Source organism: Melanotaenia boesemani, chromosome 11 (assembly GCF_017639745.1).
Source record: "Melanotaenia boesemani isolate fMelBoe1 chromosome 11, fMelBoe1.pri, whole genome shotgun sequence".
Taxonomy (NCBI): domain Eukaryota; kingdom Metazoa; phylum Chordata; class Actinopteri; order Atheriniformes; family Melanotaeniidae; genus Melanotaenia; species Melanotaenia boesemani.
The window spans coordinates 28,013,357-28,032,729 of NC_055692.1; the positions used below are offsets into that span (position 1 = coordinate 28,013,357).

Consider the following 19,373-nt stretch of genomic DNA (forward strand, 5'->3'; position numbering starts at 1 on the left):
GTAGGTCCTAATATGCTGAAGATAAAGACCATGGATTAGAGTATTTGTATTTGCTGATACTAATACCTCTGAACCAACTACAGAAAAATCCGTCACAGTTTGCTAACTGGTTTTGCAAATCCCGGAACGGTAAAGTGAGTTGCAAAGTGGTGCAATAGAGCACTGGTAAATGGGATTTAGTATAGACATCCATAATGAAAGTTTAACTGCTACTGTGGCCTGTTCATTAATAACTATGATTTACACTTGGAGGCCTGACACAGCTGAGTATCAAATCAAGCCGTTATTACTGGATTTTAATAACATTTTAATCTACTAAAACCTTTAATGAAAAAAGTCCACCACATTTTTTTGTGTGTTTTTTAAGGTGTAGACACACTGTGACTTCAGTTTCTCAGGTGTAATCTAATCATACCATTGACACAAATAGTTGACTGAGTCTTCAATGTGTTTACCCCTGAGCTCAGAGTTGTTCATTTATGACTGTATCACAGATTACGCATGTTAATACCAGGTGTAAACAGAGCCTAGCAGACATCCATTGCAAAAACAAACAACACAAAAGATGACACCGTATTTAAACTTTGAATTCACAGCACACACTGTGATTCATCACTGCGGAGGTTAAATGATACTGCTAACAAAGTCCGTTTTTCCTTTTTAAATAAAGGGGCTCAACAAATTTCTCTCCTAAAGCAATAGACTGTTTTCCAGTGCTTTTGTTTTATAATACTATTTATTTTCCCGTTGATTCTTGTATTTTTATGTGTTGCTTTGTCCATTTATGTACATCACTTTGTTTCAACTGTGATTGCTTTAAAGGGCTTTATAAATAAAGTTGAGTTGAGTTTTCACTGCTTACATTTAGAAATGTTAAATCATGAAAAACATATGTTAATGTCTTGCATTCTTTGCTTGAGTGAGTCAGGGCCAATGTTTGATTTGTACGGCACACTGTTGGTTCAACAGAGCTAATCTCAGAGGCTTATCATGAAAATATATTTGCTTTCCTGCTATGAGATATTTAAATGTCTGCAGTGATAAAGGTGAAAAATGAGATGACTCTACAATATATACATTTTTTGCCTGTTATCAGTCCTCTAGAAATCATGTACTAATGGGATTTAATGTTTTAAAGTGATACAAGACAAAGTCCATCATCCTTGTTTTCTGAAAACATATATTTTATATGTTGTAAGGATTTAGCTTTCAGAGTTGTGATACTAAAGTTGGAGATCTCTGATATAACATCTCTCTTTGTTTCCTTTAAAGTTGGTCCTTTTTTTTTAACATGAAAGTTTCACTTGGTTTTTATCATTTGATACAGTGTAAATACTGTAAGGACATGGCTGTGTCAAGAACCAGTTTCCAAAGTTGTCAGGCCGTCAGGAACGGGTCTAGAAAGTTTTAATGGGGGAGGGTCAGGCAGGGGCACAGAACAGGAAAGGGGTAGAATAGGCAAGGCAAGGCAGTTTATTTGTATAGCACATTTCATGTACAGGACAATTCAAAGTGCTTTACATAAAACAAAGGCATTACAGATATTTAGAAATAGTAAAAGGCATCAACACATAATCACAATAAAATAATAAATTACATTTAAATGATTAAAAGCAAGATAAGCTAAAAAAAAAAAAAAGTTAACATGCAGATTTCATGCTTAGGCACATGAGAAAAGAAATGTTTTTAACCAGGATTTAAAAATGTCTACATTTGGTGAAAGTTTAATCTCCACTGGCTGTTGTTCGACTTGTTTGCAGCAAAACAGGTAAATGCTGCTTCTCCATGTTTAGTCTGGACTCTGGTTTGGACTAGCTGACCATAGTCTTTGGACCTAAGAGCTCTGCTAGGTTTATATTCTCTGAACATATCACAGATGTATTCTGGGCCTAAACCATTCTGGGATTTGTAAACAAGCAGAAGGGTTTTAAAATCTATTCTGTGACTGACTGGAAGCCAGTGTAAAGATTTCAAAACTGGTGTGATGTGTTCAGATCTCTTAGTCCTGGTTAAAACTCTAGCAGCAGCGTTCTGGATGAGCTGCAGATGTTTAATGCTCTTTTTAGGAAGTCCTGTTAAAAGACCATTACAGTAATCCAGCCTACTGGAGATGGATGCATGGATGAGTTTCTCTTGGTCTTTCTGGGAGACTAAACTTTTAATTCTATTGATGTTTCTGAGCTGGTAAAAAGCTGTGTTAGTGACAACTTTGATGTGGCTGCTGAAAGTCAGGTCTGAGTCTATCAACACTCCAAGGTTACGAACTTGGTCGGTGATTTTAAGAGCCCAAGTCTCCAAGCATAGATAGTGGGTGAGATGCCACTGTATGAATAATGCATTATGATCAAGAACATGGTAGTGTAGATGTAGAACAAATATAGAAGTATATTAAATGATGCTGCATTCACTGACACTTGGGCATCTGAAGTTTACCCAATGTGAAGGCCAGTTTACACTAAATATTTGTTAGAATTTGACTGTTTATTCTTGGGGTGACACCTGTGGGACCAGTCAGATTTTAGAAGAGACCCAAGCTCCTCCAGGATACCCCTCTGGCTCTGCCCTGGTAGCCTTGTGGTTTGTTCCACTTAAACATGCAAGCTAAAGTCAGAGGATTCTCAGCAGCATTGACCTGTCCAACCTATATCAGTCAAGAAATTGCAGTTGTGCTCATGTGCAAAACACAGCAAAAAAGGACGTGTGTTCAGGCACACCTGAGGAGCAAAAGTTTGTGGGGTCTACAGCAGTGCTTGTAATGTCATCAGTGGAAAGTGAATTACCTGCTGAAGTAACTTCGCATGTCAGTGTAAATTTGTTTCTGGTGAGGTTCTGCAATCAGAGTAAATGTTAGGTTAATCACCTTAGCATGCACCTCGGTGTAGTTTCATGGTCAGTGTAGCATTTCATTACTGAATGTGCATGGGATTACAGAGCAGGAGCGGTGTTGTGTAGTTATAACAATGTGTTTGTCAATTCACTTAGTGGAAAAAAATCTGTGCTTCACGTCCTAGTCCAAATGAGTTGCTTCAAAGGTATTAAGAGGGTAATTCGTGCGTTAGCTATGAAGACTGTGATTCAGAAGTTCTTCTCATGTGATGGATTGTGTGTGAGGCTGTTTTTTTTTTGCTGCTATGAGCTAACTGAAGTGGTGTGTGATAGTGAGTTGCCAGGGGAAAGCCAGGCCGAAACCAAAGTGAATGGTCCTTTGTGGGAAAAGCACCTGCACTGCTATGCCTCCTGCTTCTGGAGCGATTAACATTCACCTCCAACCTCCTTAGCCTTCCCACTCTCCAGTCCCTCGGCCACCCATCCTGAGTCTACTCTGTTGACTTGGCACCTGCGCTGCTTTTCCGATCCTGTGAAGCCTATAACTCATGTCTTTGTTTGGACAGTCACCACAGTGTGACTTTAGAATTTAAGGTTTTGTCCACTAAATTTCTAAGGTCAAATCTATAGATTTGATAAACATTCCTATTCTGTGAAAATACAACATTTACAGTTTGATAATTTAATAATAATAATAATAATAATAATAATAATAATGATAATAATAAATAAAAACCTCCCCTTCTATGATGACTTCTAAGACCAAATGTCAAGCAACTGTCATCAACACCAGGTTGGGTAGGCCTCTTTGATCTTTGGTCCATGATCACCATCATCTTCTTCTTCTTCTTCTTCTTCTTCTTATTATTATTATTGAGCTTAATAAATTGTTTTTTTTTATTGCCTCAGTATATTATTAGTGTATATCAGAGATTAACTGTAAGTTTGCTGGTTTATTTCAGCTTTTTGTTTGTCTAGGATAAAGGTTTGCTTCTACAGCAGGCTTACATTGTCACTTTCTATTGAGCTAACTGAGCTAAGTGCAATATTTTTTGACAGAGCGGTAGTTTTATGGTTGACATACAACATTTTTTGAAGCGATCTTGCTCACCGCTAATTGATTACTTAGGTCTACCCCAATGACCCACAATGCTATAACGTGAGGTCTACAGAACTGTCTTGAATGTTTTTTTAGGTTTAGTTGAAGCTTGTTTAATGGCAAAAGTGGCTGAACGTTGCTTTAACATTTTCTTCCGGGAGTATGGAGTGCCGGACTCAGACCGGTGTCAGAGCTTGGTCCGCATTGCCCACAGTAAATCAGAATCGTTTCCAGTGTGGGTTGGACTCCGCCAAGGCTGCCCTTTGTCACCGATTCTGTTCATAACCTTTATGGACAGAATTTCTAGACGCAGCCAAGGTGTTGAGGGGATCCGGTTCGGTGGCCTCAGGATTGGGTCTCTGCTCTTTGTGGATGATGTGGTTCTGTTGGCTTCATTGGTCTGTGATCTTCAGCTCTCACTGGAGCGATTCGCAGCCGAGTGTGGGATGGGAATCAGCACCTCCAAGTCCGAGACCATGGTCCTCAGCCGGAAAAGGGTGGAGTGCTCTCTCCGGGTCGGCAATAGGGTCCTACCCAAGTGGAGGAGTTCACGTATCTCGGGGTCTTGTTCACGAGTGAGGGAAGGATGGAGCGGGAGATCATCAGGCGGATTGGTGCAGCGTCTGCAGTGATGCGGACTCTGCATCGGTCTGTCGTGGTGAAGAGGGAGCTGAGCCAAAAGGCAAAGCTCTCGATTTACCGGTCGATCTACATTCCTACCCTCACCTATGCTCATGAGCTGTGGGTAATGACCGAAAGAACGAGATCGAGAATACAAGTGGCCGAAATGAGTTTTCTCCGCAGGGTGGCCGGGCTCTCCCTTAGAGATAGGGTGAGAAGCTCGGTGATCCTGGAGGGGCTCAGAGTAGAGCTGCTGCTCCTCCACATCGAGAGGAGCCAGATGAGGTGGCTCGGGCATTTGGTTAGGATGCCTCCTAGACGCCTCCCTGGTGAGGTGTTCCAGGCACGTCCCACCAGAAAGAGACCCCGGGGAAGACCTAGGACACGCTGAACGGACTACATCTCTCGGCTGGCCTGGGAACGCCTCGGGATCCATCCGGATGAGTTGGTGAATGTGGCTGGGGAGAGGGAAGTCTGGGTTTGCCTGCTTAGGTAGCTGCCTCCGCGACCCGACTCCGGATAAGCGGCAGAAAATGGATGAATGGATGGATGGATGGATGGATGGATGGATGGATGGATGGTAGCCATGAAATCATAAATCATCAAAGCTCAAACAGGCTCAAACTTTTCCTGCAGAGGAAAGGAAAAAAAATCTAGAGATTTGAGCTGTAATGTACAATGTAATGCTACTGTGTGTATGTTTTATAGATTGCCTTACAATTAAGTGATTTACTCTTTAAGCTGAAGCTGAGAGATATATTCTCATATCACCAAGCCATAGATTAATTCCTGTGTCATGAGACCATTAAAATTCCTCCAAATATCCCGGCGATAAATTGCTCAGTGCAAACCACCAATTCAAAATTTAAAAATGGCTACACATGAATTCGTCTTTAACTCCAACACATCTCTGTGTGTGTCAGTATTTTCAGGCTACACTGGGTTGCTATTATTGAGAATCATATTCTCCATAGGATTAATGCTTCTCTCGATGTGTTGTTGTGTCGTGTGCTGAAATTGCAGGGTCAGTGCAGGCGACTGTCCTCTACTAGACACATGATGATGGTTGGGTCAAAATTGGTTTTAAATCAGATTTTCTCAGCATCATTTCCTCAACCAATTGCCGGGACCTCAGTTGGCGTTGTTATTAGAATAACAACCGGCCTGAGCTTTGCATCATGCTGAATCACTGATAATCCACTCCCCTTCTTTACACCCTCCCTGTGTCAGGCACTACATTAATAGAGAGCGCTGATTGAATTCCTCTCCTGAATATTGCTAAAACTTCATACCCACTCCTCCCTCTTTCTCGGTGGATTGAAATTGCTTTGCATCTTCCTGTTCCCATCTGCAACCCCCCACAAACACAGGCCTATTCTGAATATTCTGACTGAGTGTATTGTAACTGGATGTTTCATTTGTTCGCTGCCAGCTGAGATACAAGCTAAACAGAACCACGTCTGCCCGTCTGCTCATCTCTCTGTCTGCACTCTGAACCACACCTCCCTGCTCCACTCAGGGGCTATGGGTCTCTGTGCCACAGCGGGATTAGCCCCACCCTCTACATTCTGGTGTGCCTTGATTATGTCCAGGGATAAGAGCTGCTTAATTGTAATCACTGGAGCTGCCTTGAACAGTGTAAACACAGGAGCACGGATAAGCCTAGGCCACACAGTGAAGCACAATATAGTGTAGAGAATGGAAAAGCTGCAATCCTGCTCATACAACTTGCATTTTTGACTGTCCCCTCAAAGAATGGTACATTTCAGTTACCTTTTTAGTCCGTTTTGGCTTATGTGGTATTAAATGCTATTAATCTTGCATGTGTCCACCATTTAAAACCAAAGTCACACATGTAGTGTTCCTACTCATTATTTCAATTATATATTATTCAAAGTTTCAGCACCTCAGCAAAGTGACAAGTTTAATTTATTTAACTCATTTTAATCTGTACTTCAGTGTACTTTACAACAACTTGGATTATGTTTGCTGCGGTAATACCTGTTATCTGTTACTTTGCTGCTGTGTTTTTGCCAGTAATAATAAGTTGGATTAATATGTTTTGAATGAACTTTTGTGCTATACGAAATCTTCAGTTTTTCGAATTGGCTATGACATTTCTTGCTGATTATTTGTTTTTTTATTTTATTTAATGGTTTCCTGCAGGGGGACAGAGCACCTGAACAATACCAATAATTTGCTTTCTTTAGTTTCTTCAGACATTTTCTGCTTGAGTTTGATGAAAGATTAGAACATTTTTATTGCTGTTTCTCAACAGCATCTGTCTGAAATCAGCCTGCCAAGGTCTTTGCCTTCTCCCACCATCTGGAAAGCAGTGCAGAGATATTATGCTGTTTGTGGTGTCCTCACATTGTGAGGATGCTGCATTGTTTTTCCTCTTGACTCCCCCACCCCCACCAAGTCACTGATGTGTTGTTGGTGTCTCTGAGCTTTTGCATTCATTTTAAAATAATTTTTCATCAGCTGAAGGATGTGGTAATTCATCATTTCATTTCTGCTTCTTCCTACTGCCTTCACTGGACTCATCCATACAGTGAAGGTCAGCAGCGACATGCCGTGTGGGAAAACTCTGTCCTTTTGAACTTCCTACTTTGTAATGACCCAACCCTCCAGAGAGTACAACCTTACATCTGTTCCACTGAAAAATGCATCTTTATGCTCAGAAATGTTTGATAAAGATTTTACTGGAGTTTAGCTAAAGGCAGTGCTGCTGAACAGGTTGACCATCTGGCATTTTGGTCATGTAAAATCTGAGGTCAGATCTTGGACAACCTTTCCTTGGACTGCGCTATCAGAGCCAATTACTGGTTCATTAGCATCCCCTTCCAATGCACTTTGTCCCAATTTCAGCTCCACAATGATTGGATGTTAATCTTTAGAAGTAATTAGTGTAGTTTCTGTAGTATTACATGTATCTATGCTACAAACATAGTTTAAATTTTCATAAATAAACTTTCGTTCCCTGCGGGAGATAAGAAACACATATAAAAAGCTGCAGTGAGAAATAAAACAGCATTTCTTACTATGTCCAAACATAAAAAGGACTCATTAGAATTTAATATGTACAAGTAAAGAAAAACTAAAAACAAAACAAAATGTATTGACTTTTTAAATAGGTCAACTTCTTGAAGTGAACTTGCTTGTTATTCTGACAGTTTTGATTAAACATATATAGATTTAAAGGATTAATAGATGGATTACAGTAGCTCAGAGCCACACTACTGTTTCCCTCCTGCTTTCTTTCTATGCGCTATAAGCTTAACCTAGTTTCATCCCAGAGCTATTAATCTAATGTACATATGAATAACTAGCTGTGCTAATATTTTTAGTAAATCCAGGAAATGTCTGGTAAGGGCACCAGATGTAACAGCGGATGAGGTGAGGGAATTTGAATTCATCTTAATGACAGAGCCAAGGTTCTAAAGAAAGAGTGCCTTTTTGTGGCTCTTTTTTTTGCTAATTGAGCTATAAAGATTATCTTTTTGTCCCTTGTTAATATTCAGGCCCAGCATCTGATTGTGCAGGCATCAAGCAACTGGACTTGAAAGTACACGCACAGAATTAGGATCAGGCAGGGACAGTTCTAGACTAGAAGGAAAGAAATGACCTTATGAGTGTAAATGTATGCTGATGCTGTGTTTGAGAACCTAATTAGAGATTTAGATACTGAAGGTCTTTCCTCTCACTGCACTGATGTTTGCTCTCCCACTGTGCCAATCCGTTCAGTTTCCCTGAACATACACAGATGGTGTAATTGAGGTTTGGAAGGTTAGAGAGAATGCATTTATCAATTTGGGAATTTAATTGAGAAAATCAGCAGAAATGGTCCCAGCAATTACTCATTATGGAAGGAATGAGATCAATCATATATAATGTCTTTTGGAAGCAAGTGTTGCCATACTTTTAATAAGTTACAGAGTTTAAATAAGTTATAAAGACAGCAGCTAAGTACAGACTCTTGTTTTGGCTGCATTAATGTCAGTTTGTACATGCAAAAAATATCATCTTTACACACCTGGACCACAAGCAGGAGCTCATTACTTCAGCTTTGCACTTAATGGGAAAAACTCTCTCTATGCTCACACAGCTTGATACATCTTCGCATATATCCCTAGTGGTCACTTCTTTATGCAAATAAACTCAAACAAACAAGAAACTGACCTGTAGCCACCTGTTGGTGACACACAGGACATGAGACCTGATATGTACTGAAGAACATTATTGTAAGATTGAGACATTAATCTCATTTTTTTATCTTTCTGCGTAACATTTAAAGATATATTGTCACAAACATTTCAAGATGTCATTTGAAAGAAGCAATATGAAGCAGAGGAGCCTTCATAGAATGACAAGCATGTGTTGTTAAGAAATCCTGTATGAGGACCCCCTCCCCGCTGCTGACAAAGATATGCAAACTGATTATACATCCAGATCCTGTGCAGAAATGTAACAAAAAAAAAAAACAAAAACAAACAGGTGGTTTTCTCAAAATGATAGATCCAGTGTGATCGGAGTTGATTAAAAACATAGAATAAACAATTTTCTCACACATCACTGGCGAGAAGAAAATCAATCCAGAAACCCTGCTGTGTTTTAGTGGGTGGTCTTCCACTGTCACACACTTGATGTCCTAGTCCACCTACACATGCGGTCTAAACCATATATAGTTTCAAAATTAACTGGAAGATATTAGAAGGATATTATAATTAAGGTGCCTAATAACAACAGGGTGCTCTTTCTCTTTAGATTGCACATTTGATTATGTTTTACATTATTGGAGAAGTGTGTAATATGTGGGAAACTACTAAAAACTCTTTATATCTATTTCCATGTTGTGGCCAAGCAGCAACGTGAAACCTAATTTATGCAGGGGTCATGTGAGACGGCCTCATGAAGAGGCTGTCAAATAAAGACAGGAAGATGTTTTTCTCCCCTACTTAAGAGCTGGCAGCAAATATAAAGGAACACTGTCACAACATGAATGTGGCGAAAGGCTGCCAGTGTATTCATCAATGCCAGGCTTTATGTGTGCAGGGGTTTTTGATGTGCAGGGCTCACGCTGCAGCGATCCTCTGTAGACTGTGAAAGCCAGGAGCTTTGCCCAGCTGGGACCAAGTGACGGTGGATGCAAGCTGCCTTTCCTGCCTCCTACTGCAGAATGTTCTTCAAGAATAGGAGAGAAATCACTAAAGCATGGAAATCAACAGTACACCATCCTATCATGAGGGATTTTGGTGACTGGAAAACACTTGTTTTAAGTTTATAAAACTTAATTTGGGACAAATCTTAAATGCTGTTTGGGTGCTTGCTTATTATTGAAGCATGCTTTTCATCTTGTCACTTTTCTCTCATTATGAAATGTAGATTGCCTCAGTGGTGGGGCTTTGTTTACCAGGGAAGGGCACTGTAAATGAGAGTTTGCACCATCCAGTGTTGTGGTTGCAATGAAATCAATTCTGGCTTCTGCAGAGCTTTGCAGCTTGGAGGGGAGCGCTGCAGTGGGTATGAGGCTCTCTCAGCCACGGGACCAGATGTACTGCACTAATGTACATACTACTGACAGGGTAAAATGATTCTGCAGAGGAGACAAGTCATGTGAGACTATGTGACAATTCATGCTTAGTCAGCACTCGAGTCCACTTAATATGCCTAAATTCAATGGCTGATGAAGATTCTTAACCAGAAAAAGCTCAGCTAAGCCTTTTCGTGCCCTACATTGACAAGTGTGTTGAATAAATTCAACTACGTTTTCCTTAGTTGTTGCTATGGTGTCTGTGTTAACTTCCCATCATCTAATTTGTAACACAGTAATCCTCTTATTTTAGTAGCTTCCTCGCTTCAAAACTACAGTTCCAGCCGGCCCTGTCCAGACTTCTGTTGTGTGACAAGGTGCCAGGCTTAGATTGCCTTTGCTCCTCCATGTATGCTCGCTAAAGTTATACTGAAGCAGCACCACCACAAAGCATCCCAGAAGCCTGCAAGCAACAATGAAATGATAGAGATCGATGTATGCAAGCCAAATCTGGATCTCCATGCCTGTGTGGAAACTACAACCAGAGTGATAGTGCTGCATGTGCAGACAGCCTCTTCTTCCATTTCACTTCTCTTTGATAGTGTTGCAGGCCTGCGGGTGGTTGCTGTTGGAACAGAGATGGGTGTTCACTCTACAGCTTCAAACCAGCCATACAGGATTTGGTCTGGAGGTTCATATAGGAAAGACAGCAGTGAGCTGGAGAGATGTGAAGAAATGGAGAGAAGAAAGGGGAATGTTTTGGATTCACTATAGCAAGGATTGATTTAATCAGTCATAATATCTCTTGGCATTTATTTTGTTTGTGTATTTGTTGGAGGAAGTATAGAAGTGGAAGAGCTGGCAACTGGATAAAGAAAATATTCTCTAAAAACGATACAGGAGAGTTAACAGTCTCAACCTCTGATAATCAAATTTAACCATGGCAACATAACTGCTCTCATCTCTAAACACAATTCACTGCAAAGGCTGTAAGCTTTAAACAGGTCATAGAGTGTCATTTTCCTCAGTGGATCCATTTTTTTGTATGTAGAAGGTCTGCAGAGCTGCAAAGCATTTAGTTTACACACCAAAGGCAGTTATTCTCTCCCACAGTGAACTGTTCCTGAATTCTTTTCTCCAATTATTAATCTGCTCTAAAACTATATAACTAGAAGACGACTCATTCTTTTCACCTTTACCTTGTGCATCAGAAAATACAAATATGAAAAACAACAGTATTAAATAATTAGCTGCAGAAATTGCTGAGAGATATTGATGCTTCTTTTTAAGATGTTGAATTTAGTAATGGGGCTGTGGGATGTCGCTGTAAAACAAGCTGAAAGATGGAAGAAAACTTAATAGAGTGGAGTTGGGTTATAATTCTTTTTAGGTTTATCTTCATGAACACGTGGTTGACATGTGATCAATTGTATTGATTTGATTCAGATGCTATCTTATAAGAGCAGTGCACTCAATTTCTTTAAAAGCTACACGGGGAAAAGAAATCAGGCTTAGAAAATGATATGGCGAAGATAGCACTAAATAACTCATTCCTCTATATGCTGAAAAGAGTACAGTATGTCATCCTGTCACAAACACCCTCTCCAAGGCTCTGTGGGAAGGACAGAAGAATGGTGGGGCTAGGGTTCAGGGGCTGATATGAGCATCATACCAGCAACTTACCCCTAGTGTTACTGGCAGAGGACAATGCCATCTTCAACATGGACCATGTTTTCTAAAAGCATTTGTGATGGAAAATCATGCAGTGAATTCTGTTAAAGGAGTGAGCAAGTTGATGTATTTATTGAAATACATGGGCAAACTACCCTTCAAGGTCTAGGATATCAATATCTGTGGAATTGAAATTCCTAGCAGTCTTAGCTGTTTCAAATAATGACCCATGAATTTATGTCCATATCTGAGTTAAACAATCCATAAATAGTTAATAAAACAGACCCATCACTTAATACAGTCAGGCCTATATAATACAAAATGACCACATCAGAAAAACAACCCAAATCTACAGATCTCTTTATCTTTATCAGGTGTTTTGTTTTTATCAGTTCCAGCTAGTTGTTTTGGTTTCTGCATGTTTAAGGCTGCCAGACAAATTTGATTCATGTGGACAGATAACCAGAAGTTTTGTATTGTGAGACGTACAGGAGAGGTGAATTAATAATGGAAAGTGATGTGATTTGATGCTGTGATAACGGTATGTTCCCATTTTTTCTTTCCACTCACCCACTCAAGCCGCCTAATGGTTTACTTTTCAAATGAATGGCTGTAAAACTAATTATGACTTTCTGGAAGCCTTGAAAAGTCAATGAATTATTTAATTAGAGGAGTGTTTTTCTAAGGAGTTTGTAAAAATGACTATCACGGTATATCAAACTAATGTTCAGTCTTATATTCTCACTTGTAAAATACCTGATTTTCATACATTTTAGACTCATGACACTTTTGAGCATTTTTACAAAATATGTCAAAAGAATTAATTACAATTCATTACATTCTTTAAAAAGGAACTTTCATATATAGTTTTCTCCCAAAAAATGAACTCTAGCTTTGCTGCGATCTCATTTCTGAACTTCTTCTTTGCCAAGTCTTAAGATTAGCAAAAGGAGAGTAATGATTTTCATGTGACTGCATCAAGACCCCTGTTTGAATTTGGATACTGTGAAGCTCTGCAGCTTCAGTGTAACCTGACATGACCATCCCCACTTCTGGCACGAACATACTCTTTGCTCCATTACTATTAAACTCCAAATGTTCCTATGTCTGAACTTAAATACCAAACACTATGAAAATAATTAGACTAATAATAAGATGTGACCCCAATTACCTCACATTCTTGCTGAGATAGAAGGGAGGTCAAGAGTTTGACTGCTCCAAATGTCAGGATGTTTGCAGAATTACAGGATTTTTAAAGGCAGCCAAAGCATGATCAGTTCACTTGAAAATGAAAAAGATAAAAGATTAGCTCCCTATCATCGCACATCAATGCTATATTTGTTTGACTTTATTGCCTTGATGAGATTATAGCTGGATTACAAGATAGATTAATTTACCTCAAATTACAGTTCAGCCAACTGTTTCTAAATGCAGAGAAATCATTCTCACTGTCTGTTTGAAATGTTTTAGGCAAGAATGACTCCAGCTTGTAATTGCCTCAAATAATCTTCAGTCTCATTGTAACTGTTTATGTTAATGTGCTGTTTTCTGTTTATGCTACACTGCCCTCAAATGCACTACAGTGGTTAGAAAGGATATTACAGAAATCATTTGACTGGCTGCAGGGAATTAAGTTTGACATTATTTCCAAATGTCATGCCATCTTCTTGCAGGTCCCTTCTGTAACAGCTCCTGCTGGGTCTCCAATCTGAATTCAGCTGTTCAGGACAGGATATGAATATTCTGAGTTATTTTGCATAGAGAGCTGAGAAAGCATAAACATTCTTCTTAATTATAGCATTTGCAAAAATATGCTAAAAGGCAGCCACTTGACAAGAGTGCATTTTGCAAGAAGATGATGCAGACAAATGATTGACAAGGCATCAAGAATGCAACAACCAGGCCTGTACCATGTTCCATATTTGTTATGGGAGCTCACCCGTCTTCTTCCCCCTCATTTCCTCCTCCTTGTTCCATCCTAATCTGCTCTTATGGGTCTCAGCCCACGGCATCTTAAACCCCTCCATCTCTAACAGCTGCTGAGGACAGGGAGGTGGAGGGAGATTAAATGAATCTTTGCAGCCCCCTGAATGAATCCCACATGCCTCACTGCCTCTAGCCCCTACAAGTGTCTTTGATCCGGGTGTATTTTCCAACACAGTTGAGTCCCATTGGATCCAAGAGGGCTCCTACACATGCCAACCTACATACAGACCTGTTGAGCTTCTCATCATTGTTTAGTTCAGGACAAATGAAATGCTCATCTGCTTTGAAACTCTTTCTTCATTCAAAGCTACTTGATTGTGCTCCAGATGTTACTAGGGTTTTTCACCTTCTTTTAGTATATACTGTATGCACTATGGTTGCAGCACTTTGAATACAAGTGCAGATCATGTGATCAGTGAAATCAACTCTTTCTAAGATGCATTGCCATCAATCAGACTCTGGAGAGTGCTTCATATTACCCATTTTTTATTAATAGCCTGGGATGGCCCTGGATGATACACAGCCAAATGTGAATGGCCTATGCTTCACCTTGCAGTATGATAGACACAGAAACCTCACCAGGAGAGCTATAGTCCCAATCTCCTCACTGCTTTGTATCTACCATTCATTCAGGCTCTTTTTTAAACCCAAATCAGACGTCCCTGCACCTGCATCCATGTTGCAAACCAAGAATACCATGAAAAGTACGAAACTGAATATCAGCTTGAAATAATTCCATCTTGAGCCAAAATATACAACTACTACAATGTGTGAAACATTTTGCAGACCAAAACCTCACTAGCACTGGAAACTACAGCAGTGCATGCAAAACTCACTGCTGTAGAGCTGCTGTAACCCTGGTAACATTAAGTGGGAATTGGAGGATGGGTTGTAGATTATTTACAGTGAGCAACCACTAAGTTAATACAGTATGTCTCTCACGTGTGCATTTTTCACATTTGGGCTATGAGCAAGCCTCCTGTGGAGCTTAATTTCTGTTTTCCCACAACTAAAGTGACTCTTGGTATCGGGGGAGGATTATGTGACGATTCAGCACTCAGTGCAGTACAAAATGTTTCAGTTGCTACTCTATCAGTGAAAAGGGTTAGAAAACTCTTAAAAATGTCCTTTCTTTGCTTTTAATGGATTTCTCTGTTTCTTCTCAGACTTGCTGACTTTCTTTGATTTTTTGGGATTATGGATCTTTCATTTCTGAACACTATTAGAAATACTATTATTGATGTCCACAGCACTGCTGGCTTTGATGCTACAGCACATTTTCCCAAGTACCCCTAGATGTTATGTGTGCAATACTGGTTTCACTGCTGCATATAGTGTGGGTTTACACACACACACACACACACACACACACACACACACATACACACACACACACACACACACACACACACACACACACACACACACACACACACACACACACACACACACACACACACACACACCACAGGCTTATGCCTGTGGAATCAGTAAGGAAGCTGGCTGTTCTTGTCTTAGTTTCATATCAAGCTCACTTCTATTATTGCATGCTAATTACCTTCTTAAATTTTTTCTCCTTTTTTTCATGGACAACACAAAAGATTTTCTGGGAAAAAACAAAGAAACAAAGAAACAAAAAATAAATAAATACAGCTCTGCTAGCTAGCTGAATTACAATTAAGCATATGAATAGGTGTTGTGGTGTCACACAGACTCAGTAGAACCTTTGTTTTTTTCTTTGAAATGATCATTTTATGTTGTCAAAATAATTTAACTGATAGCGTTTTGGCTGCAGTTGTGATCTTTACATCCTGTGGACAGTCTGAGAATACAACACCAAGAAGCATATCAACACAATGCGTTGCTTCAAAGCCCTGAGGATTTCCCTGTCTAGAGGATTACACTGAGCTAAGGCCTGCGCTCATCTGTCTCCCCTCCTCTTTTTAATAGAACCTGAGAGTTAACAGGTCAGACAAACCCTACAGTCAAGAGGATCTTAAAATTTTCTGACACATTATAAGTGACTATCAGAGTTACATATAGTACTAAAAATAAGAATAATGTTGCAACTTATTTGGAGCCAAGAAGCAGATTCCCCCTCTGTTGCTTGAAAAAGATTAAATAAATATTTTTTGTCTACCTTTTACTTTTCCAGATCACTTTGCCTAGGATTTAGCTCTGAGCATTAAAAGCCATAGATGTTGAGCATGATTAATATAGCTCGGCTATGAAAAATACATTGTGGGATTAAGTGACAGTCTTGTCAGTCCAGCTCTGAGGTATTTACACTGGCTGCCTGTCTGTCAGAGGATGGACTTTAAAGTTCTGCTGCTGGTCTATAAACCTCTGAATGGTTTAGGACCAAAATAAATCAGTGACCTCTTGACCCAGTATGAATCTACCAGACCCTTCAGGTCATCTGGATCTGGTCTTTTATAAGTTTCCAGAGTCAGAAGCAGACACGGAGAAGCTGCATCAGCTAATTTGACTAATCTCAGCAGGAAGTAAGGATGATGATTGTTTATTGATAGTGATTTTTTGATAATGTTTAGTATTATGACTACTTTTTATTTTACTTCAGGTTTTGGTGTTTTGTTTTTCTTTATGTTGTCGGTTTTATTATCTATTTTTTTTTATTAACATGGTCAAAATAAAGCATTCATTCACTCATTCATGAACATCACCTCATAATGAGTTTGGAGTCATAATTAATTTTTATACCATGACTCATTTCTGAAATTTAAGATTTCTTTTTCCCACTTGTTTTTAAATTAACTGATGGTTACCTTAGTTGGATTTATTGATTCTCTTTTGGAGAACAGCTTAGGTCTGCATCAGTTTGCTACATTTGTTCCTTGTCACTGTTTTGGGAAAAACAAAAGGTGGTGAAGGGTTCTGGAAAATAACAGTGCTCTAGAGTCACACACGCAATTTGTCAAGGGGGACCTTTTTTTTTTGGTCACTTCAGCGTGCCAAACATTTCATAGTGTAGGACTTTTATCTCCCTGAATGTCAGTTTGTGTAATTTGTATTCATTCCTCTCTTACCTGAGCTCAGGGAAAAATCACACTGGGATATAAAATTATTAAACGTAGAGAAGGGGTGGGCATGAGGAAACAATCAAACTTAAGAAAACAAAAATATATACCATCAGAAAAGACTGATTAGTCCAATTTCCTCAGCCCAGATGCAATCAAATGAATGACATGATGCACTGCATTTACTCTTGGGTAATGATGGGGAACCTTGGCTCTCGTTTGATTTGAATCAGGTATGTTGGTGCAGGGAAATATCAAAAACTTGCAGAACTGTGGCCCTCGAGGACAAGGGATCCCCACGGCTGTTGTAGGGAATGCGGTTAAAGTATGGCCATTAACAGTACTTTCATTAGCAGATTCACAACATTCTGCATTGAAACTTGAAAAAAGCACAACAGATAAAACAAAAAACAAACAAACAAAAATACACTAATAAGTGTGACTACAGTGTTGCATGTGTCCAATTATGACATCAAAATAAATGTATTAGTATAGCACATTTAAAAAATAACCAAAGTTGACCAAAGTACTGAAAATTTTCAGGAGCAAAGGAAAAAACAACAATAAAATATTTATTTAAATAAAACATAATACAGAAATACAGGAAAATAATAATAATACATTTTCAAAAAAAATGAAAACACCCAAAGGTTTTAAAAAATAAATGAATTTTTGATGCCTTGAAGACTGAAGCGGAGTCTTGACTGAGATAGGAAAACTGTGTTCCAAAGCTTTGGAGCGGCTATGGAAAAAGCATGATTGCCCTTTCTTACTTGTCTAGACGAGGGAACAGTTAAGAGCAATCAATTTGAAGATCTAAGACATCTACTGGTGTTAAGTGGGCAGAGGAGTTTTATGATGTATTTTTACTTTTTTACTTTAAAAACATGTAAAAGAATGTTAAACTACAAAATACAAAGTTTTACTGAAAGCCAGTGTAGAGACAAATGAAATTAAATGCGATTAAATTCAATAAAAAATACTTTATTTATCCCAGAGGGAAACTGCAATGTCATATTAAGTTTATTTTTTTAATTTATTTATTCATTTATTCATTCATTCTCTGTACTTAGTCCATTAAGGGTAGCGGGGAAGCTGAAATCTATCCCAGCATTAACAGGTGAGAGACAGGGTACACCCTGAACAGTTCACCAGTCCATCGCAGGGCCAACACATAGGGGACAAACAACCATTCACACTTGCACTCACTCCTGGGGAGAATTTAGAGTCATCAATTAACCTAATATGCATATGTTTAGACATGCATCTTTGGGCATGCATCTTTTTTTTTTTTTAATTAGAAATAAGAAGATATTGTTATTGATGTTCTTATTAAATGTTGAATTATAGTCAAAGTTAACCAAGATTCCTGGCCTGTTCATGCATACAAACTAACAGACTACCCAAGCAATTTGCTTTGTAAGAAAGGTGAACCAAAAAGAATAACCACTGTTTTGTCTTCATTTGACTGACTTGACTTGATTTGATTTGACTTCCAGTTTTTAACATCATGAAGGCAGGCAGTAATTTACTTGGCTGAATTTAAAATGAAATGCAGTTGTGTATCATCAGTGTAAACATTAAATAAAATAATGTGCTTTTTAAAAATAAGAGCCAAGTGGGAGCATGTGCAGGGTGAATAAAATTGGGCCTAAAATTGAGCCTTGAGGAACTCCACAGTTAAAAGGGGGAGTTATGAGGGGAGTCAGAGAAGGATCTGCCTCTTATTTAAGAAGTGAACCACTCCAGAGCAGAGCCCTGAATGCATACGAGGGGGTGCAAACCATCATTCCATCTACAGCACACCTGGCCTCAAACTTCCCATGCCAGTCTTTCCCCAAAGTCTGTCCTAAACTATACTTTCCAGTGCAGCTGATCATTCATCTGATGTAATATTCTTGCAAAAACTCACATTTTTTTCAAATATAGATTCTTTACAAAATATTTCCAGACAATATAAAAACATTCTGAAGTTGCAAATGGCAAATACAAGCACTTTTACCTCAACATGATGACTCTAATATTACATTACAGCTCTAACTTTGCTAGTCTTTGCAGTTTTGCTGAATATGGGTCTGTTTTACCCATCCACAATTTAAATTTTAACACAACATGTTTCTAATAAATTTCAATATTTGCATCTGTCCCATATGTTTGATGTCTCATGATATTATTATTTCATTAGATTCTAAGTAGTACTATTGTTTTAAAGTTGGTGAGAAGTACAGTGTCTCAATTAAAGACTCCAAAGTGACATGAAACAGGATGGTCAGCAGTATTTTAGAGAATGTTATCAAAATTATTTGATAGATCTGACACTAAGAATGCATGTTTAGACAAGGTGAAATAAGCAGCACTCAAGGACATCTTCAGAGTTTGCATAATCTCCTGCCTCAACAATAACAACAAGACATGGGGCTGGAAGGATCCCTCTTGGGATCCTGCTGTATTCAGTGTCAAGGTACTTGGGCAGCATGAGCATTAGTCAGGGGCAAGGTCCACTCTGTGCTTTGTGCACACTCCATGGTTATATTCATTTTTAAAGACTGAAAAAATGATCAGACTGACAGAAAAGAAATAGCTTTCTAAAAAAACATGC

At 38.9% G+C, this 19,373-nt stretch overlaps 1 protein-coding gene across 13 annotated transcripts in view; it reads left to right on the forward strand.

Moving 5' to 3' along the window:
* arvcfb (ARVCF delta catenin family member b) overlaps positions 1 to 19,373 on the forward strand; it is a 216,161-nt gene that overhangs the window by 2,159 nt on the left and 194,629 nt on the right. The window lies entirely within an intron of this gene.